Source organism: Triticum urartu, chromosome 2A (assembly GCF_056163025.1).
Source record: "Triticum urartu cultivar PI428250 chromosome 2A, HENAU_Tu73, whole genome shotgun sequence".
NCBI lineage: Eukaryota > Viridiplantae > Streptophyta > Magnoliopsida > Poales > Poaceae > Triticum > Triticum urartu.
Window position 1 is genome coordinate 232,850,426 of NC_141874.1, and position 16,818 is coordinate 232,867,243.

Below are 16,818 nucleotides of genomic sequence, written 5' to 3' on the forward strand. Positions count from 1 at the left end.
TGAAATAGAACCATAATTTTTATTATAGCAAGAATATTGCCATGTCTTTAGAAGTATCCAATAAAAATAAAATTGCACAGAAATAAAACAAAATCCTATAACTAATCTTCTACTCCCTCCGTCCAAGAATACCTCTCGCAAGGGGAGGAAATTTTGAACTGAAGTGCATTTTACATTATAACCCATCATATTTCAAATCAAAATCAATCGAGTCCACGTCCGGTCGGCAGCAGCGCCTCGTCCTGGCATCGAGGAGAGCCAGAACTCATCTCTTCGGTAGCTCGTCACCACCCTCCCGGCAGCCTCCGACATCACATACCCACCCTCCCGGCGTCGATCAACTGCTTTGAGGTAGCAGGTTCCTCCTCTGTGTCTGCTCCTGCAATTAACACTTTGAATGCAATTAACAATTTAAATGTTAACAAGGGGCAAAGACAAGATGGATCAATATATAACAATGGAGTACATGCACAATTAGATGTTCAAGCTGTTTAATGTCACTCCCATCATCACAATTTCATCTCAGGAAATGGAGTAGAATAGATTTAATTGGATCTTTGAATGATATGGTTACTTACAAGTGTCAGGGCTATTACCGTCAGTTAAGTAATTGCACCAGATTAAAGAGGAGCCAAAGAATTTACAAGTGGTCTAGTGCATATGCAAGTGCAAGTTACTCAGTTAAAATTCAGTACTCCATTGCCCAAAATAATTCAGTTAAAATTTTGTTAAAAGATCACTGAATTAACCAAGTACTCCAGGTCAGGCCCTAGTTACTCAATGCATAATTTCTAAACCTATCATCAATGGAAGGTCACCAATTATAATTGAGCAGTAGCTAATTGACCAAACACACCGAGCTTATGCATAACACATTAGCTGCAGAAAGTACTCACCTTGCGGTGATTATTTCACAGGGATAAACCTCCAAATATAACCACTATACCACACTATATAAATTGTGAATCAAGGAACTGCTGCAATTGACATGAGAAGATCAACAATATATGCTCACCTCGAGGAACAAAGTCAGCTCCATATATATGCTAGCTCCAGGGTAAATATGCCACAATATCACACCTTGTGAAAAGAGCATCTTATTAAACAGTCGGTCACAAACATTCTAATTTCTTAACATAAAAAATTACCTTGTTTGAGGTAAATTAATTGCTAAAGTTAACATAAAAAATGTAAATTAGATTAACGTAAACTGTTCAAGGAAACAGAAAGTGCAAACCGCATAACAAACAAAAATAGCAAGATTAGCCTCTTGTTTACCATTAAGTTTGGACTCTGGACAAAACGTGTTTTGATTGATCATACAGTAGATTTACGGGGCATCTCGCCGAAGGACGGGTCCTTGGCGATCTACTCCGCCATCTCCTTGATGCTCGGGTCCTGCGCCCATGCCACAACAAAATCCATGATTCAAGTTAATTGTCACACAAATTCCCATGAAATCGAAACAAATTCACAGGAAATTCGAGCTTGTATAAATAAATCTTCCCAAGAACTCAACTTTGACAATGGAGAGAACAGAGCAGAGTATTTCTAGTTTTGCAGAAACTGTAAAATGCTTCAGTAGAGCTTGGTTACATTGAGCAAGTTCGAATATGTTAAAAATGGACGCGAATATCTTCAGTGAAACCCAACCAAATTAACAACCGATTCAAACCTGTAGTATATGTAAGTCCTCCAAGAACTCGCATATGAAAATGAACAGAACAAAACAGAGTATGAAACTGTAAACGCTTGTTTCAGATAATTCAGTATAAGCTCTTGGTTAAATTCAGCAAGTTCATCATGGTGGAGAAGTCGAAGGGGCTGGCCGGAGCAGCCGCCCTGCGCGCGGGCTGCCGCCTCTGCTCCTCCGCCGCAAGTTACAGTCATACACATTAAACTGATATTAAGTTATATTACCTCTCAATGAGTGTAACTATGAACTACTGAACCCCATTTAGATCAGTAATGCATTTTATTTCTATCATCTACCTACCACAGTTGGATATTAACCAATCATAACAATATCTATATGACATGGCTAAACAAATTGACGATCCCAAAAAATGCTCGAGAAACTCTGAGCGTACTCATTGACAGGGAGCAAAGTATTACATCATATACCTGTATATCCTGGAGACTCTGAAATGATAGAAAATGGGATGATTATGGCAACTCTAATACACTGGAAACAGGCATTGACTTTAAATTAAACCAGCTGGGCAAAATAATAAGCTGCAGGAAAGAACTCAACAGACATTTGGCAGTTCAAAAAGTTGTAATTGGGGCAATAGAAAACCAGGTCAGAGACTGACCAAAAGGCACAGCTGGTCCAGGTCGCCACAGGATGGCAAGATTACAGTTGGCACGCCGCCCGTCAATTACTTGATAGGGATCCATGCAGGCCATCCTCGCCGAATCTGGATCGCGGAAGGTCACCTGTTCGCATGTCCGCACAAAATTAAGACAAATTAACATCGTTGAAACACATTCCCCCAATTTTCCTTCCCCAAAACGAAATTGCTTCCGCATTCACTTCAAATAGTTCTGCAATTCATGATGAAACACCTAAATTTTAGTCCAATTTAGAGGCCTAAAAATTCCCAAGCAGCCAAAAAATGTTTTTACATGGACGACGCCCTAGGCCTCATGAAAAATTTCCCTGTTACCGCCCCAAAGCAATCAGCTCCGCGAGCTTGCTCTATTATTAGCACCGCAAACTCCCAAATTCACAAGCCTTGCAAGCCGATCACCGCCGTTGGTGGTCACAAACCATCCCAATTGAACCCCAGACCCCTGATCCCCACAAACCTCTGGCCAAAATATCACAAAACTCTAGCTTGAAAATCAAACCCTCCCCATGATCCCCACCCCGGAAGAACACACAGCAGGAAAGAAGAAACAGAGGAGGAGGAAGGAAGCGTGCTCACGAATCCGTATCCCTTGGACCTCCCGGTGGCGCGGTCGGTGATGACGACAGCCTCGAGGATGTCCCTGTGGCTGGTGGCGGAGGGGGTGGCACCTGTGAAGCTCGTGGGGAGGATCTGGCCGGTTCCCGGCGAGTGGAGACGGCGGCGGCTCCACCACTCCCAGATCCAGCGCCGACGCTGCCTTCCGATCCGTCGCCGCCGAGCTCGGGCTCCTTGGCTGCGACTGCCGCGAGGAGGCGCGAAGAGGACCGAAGAGAGAGGAGGGCAAGGGCCGCCGCGCAGGAAGAGGAGGGAGCACTGGGAGGCGGCATGGATCGGGGCCGGGTCGAGGCCGAGAGACGTGTGTGCGTGGGGTGAGGGAGAAGAGGATAGGGTTCCGTGCGAGAGAGAGAGAGAGAGAGGGGAGAGAGATGGTGGGCGGTCGGGCTGCGGCACTTGCCTACAAAACCACAATGGCGCACCGCATGGAAAAGTGCGCCATTAGTATCAAAAATAGCAATGGCGCATCAGGGGAAAAGTGCGCCATTACTATGTTCAGAAGTGGGTCAAAGCTTGGTCAAACATAGTAGTGGCGCACTTTTTACTAGGTGCGCCATTACTATTTTAGATACTAATGGCGCACTATGTATAGGTGCGCCATTACTATATAGTAGTGGCGCACCGTATGTATAATGCGCCATTAGTGTCTATATTATCTATAGCATGTTTACTAGTAGTGCATGGCGAACCTACAAACTATGAAGAACCTATGATGATCCCAGATTCCGGTAGATGGCTTGAGGCCATGAAATCTAAGATAGGATCCATGTATGAGAACAAAGTGTGGACTTTGGTGGACTTGCCCAATGATCGGCAAGCCATTGAGAATAAATGGATCTTCAAGAGGAAGACGGACACTGATGGTAGTGTTACTATCTACAAAGCTCGACTTGTCGCAGAAGGTTTTCGACAAGTTCAAGGTGTTGACTATGATGAGATTTCCTCACTTGTAGCGATGCTTAAGTCTGTCCGAATCATGTTAGGAATTGGCACATTTTATGAAATCTGGTAAATGGATGTCAAAACTGCATTCCTTAATGGGTTTCTTAAAGAAGAGTTGTATATAATGCAAACAAAAGGTTTTGTTGATCCAAAATGTGCTAACAAAGTGTGGAAACTCCAGCGATCCATCTTTATGGACTGGTGCAAGCATCTCAGAGTTGGAATATACACTTTGATAAGGTGATCAAAGCATATGGTTTTATACAGACTTATGGTGAAGCCTGTATTTACCAGAAAGTGAGTGGGAGCTCTGTAGCATTTCTGAAAGTATATATGGACCACATATTGTTGATTGGAAATGATGTAGAATTTCTGGATAGCATAAAAGGACATTTGAATAAGATTTTTTCAATGAAATACCTCGGTGAAGCTGCTTACATATTGGGCATCAAGATCTATAGAGATAGATCAAGACGCTTGATAAGACTTTCAATGAGGACATAACTCGACAAGATTTTGAAGTAATTCAAAGTGGATCAGAGTTCTTGCTTGTATTGTATGGTGTGAAGTTGAGTAAAGACTCAAAAACCGACCACGGCAGAAGATAAAGAGAGAATGAAAGTCATTCCCTATGCCTCCGTCATAGGTTCTATAAAGTATACCATGCTGTGTACCAAACCTGTTGTGTACCTTGCCATGAATTAGGCAAGGGGGTAAAATAGTGATCCAGGACTAGATCATTGGATAACGGTCAAAATTATCCTTAGTTACCTTAAAGAGGACTAGGGAAATGTTTCTCGGTTATGGAGGTGATAAAGAGTTCATTGTAAATAGTTATGTCGATGCAAGCTTTGACACTGATCTAGAGGACTCTAAGTCTCAATCTAGATACGTATTGGATGTAGGAGCAATTTTCTAGAGTAGCTCCATGCAGAGCATTGTAGACGTAGAAGTTTGCAAAATACATACGGATCTGAAATGTGGCAGACCCATTGACTAAACTTCTCTCACAAGAAAAACATAATCACACCTTAATACTCTTTGGGTGTTAATCACATAGCGATGTGAACTAGATTATTGAATGTAGTAAACCCTTTGGGTGTTAGTCACATGGCAATGTGAATTACGGGTGTTAATCACATAAAGATGTGAACTATTGGTGTTAAATCATATGGCGATGTGAACTAGATTATTGACTCTAGTGCAAGTGGGAAACTGAAGGAAATATGCCCTAGAGGAAATAATAAAGTTGTTATTTTATATTTACTTATATCATGATAAATGTTCATTATTCATTCTAGAATTGTATTAACCGAAACTTGATACATATGTGGATACATAGACAAAACACAGTGTCCCTAGTAAGCCTCTACCAGACTAGCTCATTAATCAAAGATGGTTAAGTTTCCTAACCATAGACATGTGCTGTCATTTGATGAATGGGATCACATCATTAGGAGAATGATGTGATGGACAAGACCCATCCATTAGCTTAGCATATTGATCGTTTTGTTTTATTGCTATAGCTTTCTTCATGGCAAATACACATTCCTTTGACTATGATATTATGTAACTCCCGGATACCGGAGGAATACCTTGTGTGCTATCAAATGTCACAACCTAACTGGTGATTATAAAGATGCTCTACAGGTATCTCCGAAGGTGTTTGTTGAGTTGGCATAGATCAAGATTAGGATTTGTCAGTCCGAGTATCGGAGAGGTGTCTCTGGGCCCTCTCGGTAATACACATCATAAGCTTGCAAGCAAACGACTAAGGAGTTATTCACGAGGTGATGTGTTATGGAATGAGTAAAGAGACTTGCCGGTAACGAGATTGAACTAGGTATGAAGATACCGACGATCGAATCTCGGAAAGTAACATACCGATGGACAACGGGAATTAAGTATGTTGTCATAACGGTTCGACCCATAAAGATCTTCGTAGAATATGTAGGAGCCAACATGGGCATCCAAGTTCCGCTATTGGTTATTGACCGGAGAGGTGTATCGGTCATGTCTACATAGTTCTTGAACCTGTAGAGTCCGCACACTTAACGCTCGATGACGATATAGTATTATATGAGTTATGTGATTTGGTGACTGAATGTTGTTCGGAGTCCTGGATGAGATCACAGACATGACGAGGAGTCTCGAAATGGTCGAGAGGTAAAGATTTATATATAGGACGATGGTATTTGGACACCGGAAATGTTCCGGAGGGTACCGGGTACTTATCGGCTCAGTGGAAAGGAGTTTCGGGCACCCCCGGCAAAGATATGGGCCTTATGGGCCAAGTGAGGAAACACACCAGCCCTAGTGCGCCCCTGTATAGGCCATCCCTATGAGGAGGAGAAGGAAAGAGGGGAGGGTAAGGAAAGTGTGGATTAGGATTCTTACTTCCTTCCCTCTGCCCCCTCTTTCCTTCTACCTCAGTTATATAGGGCAGGGGGCGCGCGGCTTGGGAGGGACTCCAAGTAGGATTCCTCCTACTTGGGCGCCTCCTATGGGTGATCCTCCCTCCCTCCCACCTTTATATATGAGGAGGAGCGCCTACTACAAAACAGACAATTGCCTTAGCCATGTGCGGCGCCCCCCCCTCCACAATTTACACTGTCGGTCATATCTTCGTAGTGCTTAAGCATAGCCCTGCAAGGATCACTTCACCATCACCGTCACCATGCCGTCATGCTGACGAAACTCATCTACTACCTCGACAGCTTGCTGGATCAAGAAGGCGAGGGACGTCACCGAGTTGAACGTGTGCAGAACTCGAAGGTGTTGTGCGTTCGGTACTTGATTGGTCGAAGCTAGAAGAAGTTCGACTACATCAACCGCGTTATCAAACGCTTCCGCTTATGGTATACAAGGGTATGTAGACACACTCTCCCCCTTGTTGCTATGCATATCCATGGATAGATCATTGTGTGTGCGTAGATTTTTTTTGTTTTCCATGCAACATTTCCCAACAAAACTTTCCCTTTTTGAGATAAACGGTGTCGCACAAAACAAGCATGCTCATCTAATGATTTTCCCTCAACTAAGCTAGTTGGGTTTTCAGCACGAGCACAAATGGATCGAAGATGATCCTAGTAGAAAGCTTCAGTAGTATGATAGATTTTGGGTGGTTCTTCAACCATTGGCTTAGTAGTACAACTAATTTTTTTGGTATTATGCATTTCCTACCCATAACTAATGATACTCCCTCTGTCCGGAAATACTTGCCTTAGAAATGGATAAAATGGATGTATCTATAACTAATTTAAGTCTAGATACAACCATTTTTAGGACATGTATTTCCGGATGGAGGGAGTAGAAAACAAGAGCACAAAACAAAAACTACTTAGTGATAAAGCAAACAAGCACACACGAGAATATTCACCGAACGCTATTGCTCCCCGGCAACGGTGCCAGGAAAAGGTCTTGATAACCCACAAGTATAGGGAATCGTTTGTAGTCTTCTTCGATAAATAAAAGTGTCGAACCCAACGAGGAGCTAAAGGTAGAACAACTATTCCCTCAAGTTCTATCGACCACTGATACGACTCTATGCACACTTGACGTTTGCTTTACCTAAAACAAGTATGAAACTATTTTGCAAGAATAAAACTACGAGTACTTTGCGAGAATAAAACTATGAATAAATTGCAAGGTAATAAAATTAGATAGCTTTTGTCAACAAGAAAGTCATTTGTCCCTAGGCAATCGATAACTAGGCTGGTAAATGATACGTCCATTTTGCATCATATTTTGCTACTGTTATTTATAATGCTTTTTGGAGTAATTCTAATGTCGTTTCTCTCATAATATGCAAGGTATACACAAAGAGGGAGAATTCTCGCAGTTGGAAATCCAGACCTAGAAAAGCTACGTCAGGGCACTTATTCTGCACAACTCCAAACAAGCTGAAACTTCACAGAGATTTTTTATCAAACATATGATGAATATTGGAGCAAATAACTACCAAAGGGGGCCCACCAGGTGGGCACAACCCACCTAGGCGCGCTAGGGAGCCCAGGCGCGCCCTGGTGGGTTATGCTCACCCAGGCCCACCTCATGTGCCCATCTTCTGATATATAATTCATTTTGACCTAGAAAAAAAATAAGGAGATGACTTTCGGGACGGAGCGCCACCATCTCGAGGCGGAACTTGGGCAGGAGCACTTTTTCCCTCCGGCGGAGTGATTCCGCCGGGGGAACTTCCCTCCTGGAGGGGTAAATCATCGTCATCATCATCACCAACAACTCTCCCATCTTGGGGAGGGCAATCTCCATCAACATCCTCAACAACACCATCTCATCTCAAACCCTTGTTCATCTCTTGTGTTCAATATTATTACCGGAACTATAGATTGGTGTTTGTGGGTGACTAGTAGTGTTATTACATCTTGTAGTTGATTACTATATGGTTTATTTGGGGGAATATTATATGTTCAGATCCAATATGCTATTTAATACCCCTCTGATCTTGAGCATGATTATCATTTGTGAGTAGTTACTTTTGTTCTTGAGGTCACGGGAGAAATCATGTTGCAAGTAATCATGTGAACTTGACATGTGTTCAATATTTTGATAGTATGTATGTTGTGATTCCCTTAGTGGTGTCAGGTGAACGTCGACTACATGACACTTCACAATATTTGGGCCTAAGGGAATGCATTGTGGAGTAGCAATTAGATGATGGGTTGCGAGAGTGACAGAAGCTTAAACTCCAGTTTATGCGCAATTCCATAAGGGACCGATTGGATCCAAAAGTTTAATGCTATGGTTAGAATTTATTCTTAATACTTTTCTCATAGTTGCGGATGCTTGCGGGAGGGTTAATCATAAGTAGGAGGTTTGTTCAAGTAAGAACAACACCTAATCACCGGTCCACCCACATATAAAATTATCAAAGTACCGAACACGAATTAAACCAACATGATGAAAGTGACTAGATGAAAATCCCGTGTACCCTCAAGGATACTTTGCTTATCATAAGTAACCCTTTTGGCCTGTCCTTTGCCTCAAAAGGATTGGGCTATCTTGCTGCACTTTACTACTACTATTGTTACTTGCCCATTACAAATTATCTTGCTATCAAACTACTCGGTTACTTGCAATTTCAGCACTTCCAGACATTACCTTTCTTAAAACCACTTGTCATTTCCTTCTGCTCAAAATTGATCCCGTATACTTGTGGGTCATCAAGGCTATTTTATGGCGCCGTTGCCGGGGAGTGAAGCGCCTTTGGTAAGGAAACATTTATATATATAGTGTGCTGAAATTTATTGTCACTTGTTACTATGGAAAACAATCCTTTGAGGGGTTTGTTCGGGGTATCTTCACATCGACCGGAACCATAATTAGCTACCCCTCAACCTACTGCACCTACTGAAAATATTGAATATGAAATTCCTTCGGGTATGATAGAACAACTGCTAGCTAATCCTTATGCAGGAGATGGAACCTGTCGCGGGACATCCACGCCCACCTATGGGACCAGGAGACCCCTTGCTGGTTCGGCAGGGGGACGACGCGTTGCACAAAGAGCAGACTAGCGCACGGCAGCACGACAGAGATCACACAAGCAATTTACCCAGATTCGGGCCGCCGTGAAGCGTAAAACCCTACTCCTGCTTTGGTGGATTGATGGTGGAATGGAGGTGGTGAGGCGTAGTACACTTGCCCGCCAGTGGTTGCCTATGGGTGGCAGCGACTACACGCGTATGGGTTTGTATACTTTCTAACCTTCTAACCCCTCCTACGGGTGCCATGGGCCTACTTTTATAGATTAAGGGGTCACCACAATGGCAAAATAGTCATTATCCACTAATATGATAGCAAACAGTGCTATCGTACCTAACTCTGCGGGCTGATAGGGTGCATTAAATGCACCGCTTAGTGTCACATCACTGGTTGCCTGACAAGGTTTGCCGGGCTATCTTGCCAGCTCCGCGCCTGTTCTTTTGACACGTCACAGGACGGGTGTCACTTGTGGGTTTCTTCTGTAGGAAATGACTGCCATGTGGCGAATGGCTGCCAAGTAATCATGTTGCCGCTTGACATTGCACTGATTGACGATGTGGGTCGCGCTTGAGTGGTTGGTGGGATGGTTCTGCCCCTGCAAGCCCCGGCAGGCCTTGCCGGGGTGTCTTGTCGCCAGCTTCTGGTGGTGGCCTTGCCCCTTGCCGGGCTCGCCTTCCTGGTAAGGGAGCCCTTCTCTTGCTGATACATTGCTCTTCTGCCTTGATCTTGGTCCCTCTGAACTGCATGTTGGTTCTTCAAATCTCTTTGTCCCTTGATCTCTGACTTGGGCTGGTGCTTCAATCTCACTCCCGTAAATGTGCATCGTCTGGGCAATGGACCCAGGGTCTGTTGCACCGAAAGAAGCCCCTAGGCCTGCCCTGAACGCGCTGCGGAGCGTCATCGGGGTAGGGCCTAATAAGTGCACACGCAGGGTTGCTGAAGGGGTTGGCCCCTTGAGGTTTCCATCGCTGCTTCATTAGCCTTGATTTCGGGCCAGTTTTCGGTTTCTCCACGCGTGGTGTAAAGCCAGTAGTGGTGGGCCCGCTCCAGTGATGGCCCATGAATGACTTCAACGCACGGGGTAGAAACTGCCAATTTACTCTTCCCACGGCGCATCATTATCCTTGACCATGCATGTTGCATGAATCGTGTGGGGTAGGTGACGGAGGCGCGTGGCGTGGGAGAGCATCTTAGATGGGGTCGGCCCGCCTTGAATTGGCGGAGGAGGGCGGTGGTCCCCCGTTGATGGATCGGCTGCCTTTCCTCGCCCAGCCTATAAAAGGGAGGGGCGAAGGAAGGCGGAGTCGTCCATGTTTGCATTCTTCCTCTTCTTCATTTGTTTTCTGCTTCCGCCAGCGATGCTGAAGAGAAGAGCCAAGGGCCAACCCCCGGGCTCCTGCTTGGTGTCATTATTGCCCCATGTTGGTGCTGATGCTCGGGGAGTTAGTCTCGTCCTTGGCATGGCGAATCTCTTGGTCTCTTCGAGGCTCAGTCGGGAGGCATGGTTGGAGATCGTCAGTAATCTAGCATTGCCCCTCCCGGAGGTCTTGGGGCGGATGTCGACGAGAGGCGTACCTTCCTGCCCGGTGAAGCGACGGTAGCGTTGCATGCTTGTTCTGGGCGATAACGCTACCGTCTCTGCCCCTTCTCCCTTCTCCCCCCATTTTTGTTTGGGAGGGGTGACGGGCCTTACTCGTCACCTTACGCAGCTCCTGAGTGTGTGCCGCCTGCGGACCGCAGCGGATGACCTCTCTGTTGGCCCCTTCATCGCCGCCCTCTCCTAAGCGCCCCTTTTATTCTCTTCTCCCTCTTGTTTCAATATCATGGGGAGGAGGAGCGGAGAAAGGAAAAGAGGGGTTACAGGGTACTTATCTTTTTTCAATCTTAAACTTGTAGGCAATCGCAAGATTTTAATTTGAATAATGTAATTTCTCGAGTCCATCTTTGTGTTCTGTAATGCTTGTACTTGTATTAGCATATGAATGAAAAAGATGAACCTTGCCGGGAACCCGTTGTCGTGGATCTAAGACTGGCAGTAGAATGGGGGGTAGGTATGAGGAGGCAAGATCCTAGCTATGGCGAAGTTGTAAACATGAGTTTTACGAGTTCAGGCCCTTCGCTGAGGAAGTAACAGCCCTACGTCTCGGTGCCCGGAGGCGGTCGACTCGATTATTGAAAGTGCGTTATATCGACTAGAGGGGGTGAATAGGTGATTTTTATGAAATTCTTCACTGAGAAATTTGTCGGTGAGGAAATTCCTTAGCGAAGAACTACTAGCAACGGAATAAGTACTCAAAAGTAAACATAACAGAATACAAGCATAGTCATCATGATGAAATGAAGACAGGCACAGAGTACAGGAAGCGTAAGCACAAGATAACACAGGATGAAGACAAACAAACTGAAGAAATTGAACTGAGGAAATTGAGAAAGTCTTCAGTCAAAGTCTTCAAACACAGACATGAACAAACACACAACACAGTTATGAGGAAATGAACAAGTTGAGGGAATAGAACCAGTAAGCTTGGTGAAGACAATGATTTGGTAGACCAGTTCCAACTGCTATCTCAGTTGTACGTCTGGTTGGAGCGGCTGAGTATTTAAACTCGAGGACACACAGTCCCGGACACCCAGTCCTGAACACGCAGCTCAGGACACCCAGTCCTCACCGTATTCTCCTTGAACTAAGGTCACACAGACCTCGTCCAATCACTCATGGTAAGTCTTCAGGTGACTGCCGAACCTTCACAAACTTGGTCACTCGGCGATCCACAATTCCTCTTGGATGCTCTAGACCATTACGCCTAACCATCTGGAAGAAGCACAATCTTCAAAGGTAACAAGGGTCGGATCCACGCAGGATCAATCTCTTCAGTGATGCTCAATCACTTGGGGTTTGTAGGTGTTTGGGTTCTGGGTTTTTCCTCACTTGATGATTTTCTCTCAAAGTCCTCGGAGGATGGGTTGCTCTGAAATGACAAGTGCCAGTTTCTCTCGAAGCAGCCAACCAGCTAGTGGTTGTAGGGGGCGGGTATTTATAGCCTAGGGAGCAGCCCAACATGATAAGACATAAATGCCCTTCAATGATATGATCGTCAGGTGGATAGATATTTTGGGACAGCTGGCGCATAGCACAGCAACGGTCGGAATTTTGAGTAGCAAAATCCTCGGGGCTATCATGTTCCTCACTCTGTAGGAAATCCGCACTGGCGAATTCCTAACTCCTCAGTCAGAACAAATTCCTCAGAGACCAGAAGAACTTCGTCTCTCTCGCTGACGAATATGACTGGACTGTATGAGATTTCCAATGGCTTCACTCGAAGGGATTGGTAGGTGTAGGATTTTGAGTTGAGCGTCACATGGAAATTTTTCCTTCGTATTTCCTCGACCCCCTTTAACAGTATGGTATTTCCTATGACTCAAGAAAGAGAAAATGAAACTACGGAAACAAAAGTCTTGACGCTTCATGTTCCTCGAATGAATACCAAGTCTTCAAGGTCACACCAATTTCTTCACTTTCAAAGTCTTCAGAAAGTCTTCAGAGATTTAAAGTCTTCAGTCAAAGAACTTCATTTTTAGGGGTCGACTTTCTCTGTAAATATCAAACTCCTCATAGACTTATAGACCTGTGTACACTCACAAACGCATTAGTCCCTTAACCTATAAGTCTTCAATACACCAAAATCAGTAAGGGGCACTAGATGCACTTACAATCTCCCCCTTTTTGGTGATTGATGACAATATAGGTTAAGTTTTCAACGGGGATAAACATATGAAGTGTAAATACTTACATTGTGGAATTTGATTGCAAGATATAGAGGAACTCCCCCCAAAGATGTGCATAGTGAGGAATTTGCTTTTGAAGCAATGCACACTTGAAGAGTTGAATCATGGAGATCTCCCCCTATATCTTGTAATTCATACACGCATTTTACATATAACATTGAAGAATTTGAAATGCATGATGAAATATGGTGACGGATGTAATTCAGCATTCATGCAATAATATTAGCGAGGAATAAGCATGCAGAAAAACGTCTCAAAAGTATCAGAGCACCATCGGGTTTAAGTTTACAACTCGATCCAATAAAGTCTCAGAAGAACGAGAGTTGTAACTTGGAAAAAAACGCCCATATAGAAAGACCCGCTTGAAGACTAACTCAAAATTCTCCCCCTTTGTCATCAAATGACCAAAAGGATCGAATATGAGGACTAACGCCCCTGAAGAATATCAAGTTGATGAAGGAGCGCCAGCGTTGTTGGGGTCGTTTGTCATAGTAGGGCCTGCCGCAATGTCGTCCAAGTCTTCATTTTCATCAGTGTCGCGCGATGAAGAATATGAGCTGGCCACTAAGGAAGGAACCTTGACCTTCTTGAATTTCTTCGGTGGAGGTGTAGACCAGTCAAAATCTTCCTTGAGACCCATTTTCTTCAGATTGTCTTCACCATACAGATGTGACAGAATTGCCCAGGTGTGACCGAACACTTCATGGAGGTAGTAATGGTTTTTCTTCACTGCATTGTGTGTAGCAGTCATGTTGTGAAGAAATGAACCAAACTGACGCTTAACCGATTTATGATTTCGATCCACCTTCTGGTGAAGACTAAGCAGAAGCTCACGATCAGTCATCACATGAGGAGCAGTGGCTTGAGGAGTAGATTTGGGTGCATTGGCGGAGTCATGTGTGGCAGCGTCATCATTGGTGGAATAAGAGGCAGCTTTGCGAAACTGTCCATCCAATGGACGAATGCCTTCATCTATAACAGCTGATGCCTTGCCCTTTTCATCAACTGAGGAATAGGTATGCTTGAGGACTTCAATCAGGGGCAAGTAGCTGAGGTGATTCTGAAAATTAGCTTTGTAGTTGAGTGAAGACTTTGTCCTGAGGAATCTCATAATCCAAGGTGCATAAGGCTTCAGCTCAACCGGAGACAGTGCAACATTTGCCAGAGTCCTCATGAAGAAATCGTGATAATTGACAGGAATGCCATGAACGATGTTGAATACCAGATTCTTCATGATGCCAACAATTTCCTCATCAGATGAGTCGTGGCCTTTGCTAGGACTCATTGTTCTGGGCACATAAAGTAATTCCTTCACGAGGAATTTGGTTCGTGGGGCCTGACCCGGCTTCAAAGGTTTCATCAGAACTTGCATGTAGTGATTTGTAAGCTCAGGTTCACTGTAGATGCAATGAGCTTCATCAAGGGGAGGAATGAGTGGTAAGGCACGAAGCAATTCAGAAGCTGGTGCAGTGTAGTGAGTGTTTTCAGACATCCAGTCCAGCACCCATGAATTCACATCTTCAGAATCTCCTGTGATGTGCAGTGTTGCATAAAATTGAAGAATCAGTTCTTCATTCCAATCACAGATGTCAGAGCAAAAGTTTATCAGTCCAGCATCGTGAAGAACACTGAGGACTGGTGCGAAGCACGACAGAGATTCCATATCCACGTGAGGAATATGCTCATGGTAGAAGATTTTCTCTGTGTTGAATAGCACTGAGGAATAGAAATTGGCTTGACTAGTAGTCCAAAAATGCCTCTTCCTAATGCGAGCAGAGTTATAAGGGTTGTAGTCTTCGAAAAATACATGCTCGCCTAAGAAATCATCAGCCTTGAACTTTTGCTTGCGTGAGAATGGATGCTTTGGCTTTGGCAGAGGAGTGTCAGTGAGTTGCATCACGACCTCAGGAATCGCAATATTAGGTTCTTCAGGCTGAGGAATTTCTGGTTCCTCTTCAGTGGCAGTTTGCGTCTTCAGATGTTCAGCAGCAGCAGTTTCTTCAGCACTAGTGGCTGGAATTTCCTCATGTACAGATGAAGTGGGGTGAGTTTCTTCAGAGCCCATTTGAACAGTTTGTGCGGGGGACTGAGGTATTTGCTGCAACAGTGTGAACATTGGAGAGTTTGGATGCTGACTTTCCCAGAATTCATCACTTATTACGGGTGTGGAGCAGCCAACGTCCACATCTTCATCTTCCATTTCTTCAATGCCAGCCTCTTCAGCTGTGAACTGAGGCATAGGTGAGGAGATAACAGGTGTTGAAGGGATCACATCCACTTCAATTTCTTCATCAATCTGCTCTGACGAAGCAGCAGAATGATTTTCTTCATCAGATCCGCTAGGGATCTCATATTCTTCACCAAAAGGAACAAGGTCCTTTGATGGCATGGTTGAGATTGGAACAGCATCAATGGGATTAGCAAATGAACTGGTCAAAGGCTTCATCTTCTTCAGAGCTGAAGAATCTGAAGTAACTGATGCTTTCCTTTTCTTCACTGTTGCGCGCTCTGCAGCCTTGGTCTTCTTCACATCTGATGCAGATGGAAGGATCGGAGTTGGTGTTGGCGCAGGAGGAGCAGAGGAATTTGGTTGATTTTCTTCAAGCACAACTGATGCAGTTGCCCTGATTTATTCATTTCTTTAGGCGCACCACTAGTGGATGCCCTGGCAATTTCTTCAGCGGCTAGAATGCAGTCATCAGCCCTGGAACTCACATTTTCTTCAGCAGCCTGATTTTCATCAGCGGTGCTGAAAGTGCTAGTGATCGACTAGAGGGGGGGTGAATAGGCGATTTTTATGAAAGTCTTCAAAACATGGTTGTTTCGAAGACAAACGATAGAAATAAACCTATTACCATGCAGCGGAAGGTAGACTACACTAGGCAAACCATAGTCAAGTATTCAATGAAGTGAAAGCACAATGACTAATAGCAGCTAGGAAGTAAGGATCAGGTAGGAAGATATTGTGAAGCCAATCAAAACAAGAAGTCACTCAATGAAGACAAAAGATAATGCAATCATACAATGACTTCACAAGGAACAATAGTAAGTAAAGGGAAGGGAAGGATGAAACCAGTGACTTGTTGAAGACAATGATTTGTTGGACCAGTTCCAACTGCTGTGACAGTTGTACATCTGGTTAGGGCGGCTAGGTATTTAAACCTGAGGACACATAGTCCCGGACACCCAGTCCTGAACACGCAGCTTAGCACACCCAGTCCTCACCGTATTCCCCTTGAGCTAAGGTCACACAGACCTCGCCCAATCACTCTGGTAAGTCTTCAAGGTAGACTCCCAAACCTTCACAGACTTCGTTCACCGGCGATCCACAATGACTCTTGGATGCTCAGAACGCGATGCCTAACCGGCTGGAGGATTCACAGTCCTCAAGTGTAATAAGTCTTCAGATCACACAGACAGGAAGACTTAAGTGATGCCTAACACTCTTTGGCTCTGGGTGTTTAGGGCTTTATCCTCGCAAGGAATTCTCTCTCAAAGGCTTCGAGGTGGGTTGCTCTCAAACGACAAAAGCCGTACTCTAACTCTGAGCAGCCAACCGTTTATGGTTGTAGGGGGTGGGCTATTTATAGCCACTAGGCAACCCGACCTGATTTGT